At 35.6% G+C, this 2,500-nt stretch overlaps 2 non-coding genes across 2 annotated transcripts; both read left to right on the forward strand.

The window, feature by feature from the left end:
* Nucleotides 1–241: 241 nt before the first annotated feature.
* Nucleotides 242–325, forward strand: TRNAY-GUA (transfer RNA tyrosine (anticodon GUA)). Its single transcript has one exon. It is a non-coding gene; the product is annotated as a tRNA-Tyr (tRNA).
* A 397-nt stretch (nucleotides 326–722) lies between these two features.
* On the forward strand, nucleotides 723–796 carry TRNAD-GUC (transfer RNA aspartic acid (anticodon GUC)). The gene has a single exon. It is a non-coding gene; the product is annotated as a tRNA-Asp (tRNA).
* The last annotated feature ends 1,704 nt before the right edge of the window (nucleotides 797–2,500 follow it).

The following is a 2,500-nucleotide window of genomic DNA, read 5'->3' on the forward strand; positions in this document are numbered from 1 at the left end:
AATCATGAAAGCCAGAAGGATTCTTCGGATCTAGTCATACCATTACATTATATTGACAATTCCAAAAAACTGTTCATACTATGAGCATAGTAGGCGATCGGGCGGGTATGCCCCCATCGTCTAGTGGTTCAGGACATCTCTCTTTCAAGGAGGCAGCGGGGATTCGACTTCCCCTGGGGGTAGGGTATTACGAAAGGAGGTTGATCGTGGATTATCCATAAGTCTAAAATGGATTCTTCCTGGGTCGATGCCCGAGTGGTTAATGGGGACGGACTGTAAATTCGTTGGCAATATGTCTACGCTGGTTCAAATCCAGCTCGGCCCAATAATTTCATTCGCCGATCCATCATGAGATGATATAACAAATTTGGCCTCCAGAAACGCCCGATGCGGGGGAATAAAGAAAAGAATTTCTGTTATATCCTTATTTATTTTATTTGTTCCCACATATTCTAATCTTTCTAATAATCTAGTCTGTAAATAGAAGGAAGGGGTTAAAGTAAAGAAAAAAAAATATTTTTTCATTGACCATTGAAAGATTTATTATCAATCGATTTGATATGGCACTAGAATTACTAGTAATACGTGTCGTTCTCACTTCACTAAAGTCCGTATCCATGTGAATAGCAATATAGCGTTCCTGTCTCTGTTACAGCACGGCGATTCTAAATAGAAATATGGTTTGAATGAAATCATAAGAATCCTGTACACCTTATTTACCTGGGATTGTAGTTCAATTGGTCAGAGCACCGCCCTGTCAAGGCGGAAGCTGCGGGTTCGAGCCCCGTCAGTCCCGACCTAGGATCCGATGAATCCATCAATTCATCTCTCTATTTTCTGTGAAGAGGGTGACAAGGAGTAGGATCTAATTCCCGGCGTGGGTCTTTATTTTCTTTTTTTTTCGTGTCTCATCGAACAAATACAGGAATTTCAATTACTTCAACAAGTACCGATTCGTGGGGAGAGACATAGGTAGATTGGTACAATTGTTGGTAGGAACATATTCAATTCAGGATTACAAGAGATACCATACTGGTCTGACTTTTTCGATTGCTTTTGATCCATGGAATGGAATAGAATACACATCCGTTTCGCGGGAGCACATATACAAATTGGATTCCTTTATTGTACGATACAAAATTAACTTAACCTTAACATAGTTAGCCCGAAAGAAGATTTTTCGGCTTATATTAAAACTACTGCCTTTTCTTCTAGCTCCTATTTTGTGTAACCTCAATTCCTAATTGGAAACAGTCTATCTATCTTATTCAAGTTGCACACTGAATTTTGGATATGATATATGTCCCAGTCCCAATCCAAGGAACGCGGCTATTATAATATAAAATAGAATTAATTATAATAAAAGAGAGGTCAAACAAAGATCTACCCCTCTTAGTAATTAGTAAGGGAATGCATAATCTTTTTTTCTTCCTATTTTATTTGAGGGGGTCCTACCGAAGAAAGAGCAAACTCCAAAATAGTGAATTTATCGAAATATTAGATCTTTTATACCGGGATCCATCTTTATGACACCTCTTTGTCTTCCACGAAAATTAGATCATAAAAAAACTTAGTTAGTTTAGAACTGCACTTCTTCTTTTTTCCATTTTACTTCTACTGTTTGGGTTTGTGACTAATAGAAGTGGAAGACGGGTCAGATGATACCTCATCAGATGATTGTATACGGAAGGCTGTAGATTATAGAAAAGAAAGAATGAAAAATTCAGCGGGATTATTGATTGTATCAGAAATCCAATTTTTGATTTGTTATGGATAAAAGATCTTCCTATGTTATACTATTCAATTCTCGACAATGAATCGACTTGATAGCTCAGATATTGTTATTCATGATATTGATCCGATTCAATATCAAATATCATCGGGATGCAATTCATCTCATTGAATTTACAGGAGAAGATTTATCATCTCTATGGGATTAGATCCCGAGTTATTGTGAAGTAAAAAAAAAAAACGATGAGATTATGGAAGTAAATATTCTCGCATTTATTGCTACTGCACTGTTTATTCTAGTTCCTACTGCTTTTTTACTTATTATCTACGTAAAAACAGTCAGTCAAAATGATTAATTTGAATGAAGCTTGACTTCTTAGTTCTTAGTCAATGATTGAAGAAATGAAAGTGATTTGCATTCCGCGCCTTAAATGAAATGAGCGGACTAGAATCAGCAGTATATGAGATCCGATAGTATGGTAGAAAGAAATATATGAACCTTTCTACCACACTATCTATTAGTGTATTGTCTAAAGTTGTACTGTATTCTATAAAGAGATATAGGCTTAATATAGATTAATCTACAATATATATCTTCATATATTTAAATGTAAATTACATATATGTAATTTACATTTAAATAGCACCCCAACCCTAGTTCTTCCCTCCATCTATTTGTATTACTTTCGATCAATCCGAAATAATCGAATCTTGCTCTTACTTTTACGGTTATAATTACTGGGTTTCTTATTATTTCCAATATAGATCC

This window comes from Eschscholzia californica, unplaced genomic scaffold (assembly GCF_041429995.1).
Source record: "Eschscholzia californica isolate CP2 unplaced genomic scaffold, dmEscCali1.0.p SCAF_122, whole genome shotgun sequence".
NCBI classification, from domain to species: Eukaryota; Viridiplantae; Streptophyta; class Magnoliopsida; order Ranunculales; family Papaveraceae; genus Eschscholzia; species Eschscholzia californica.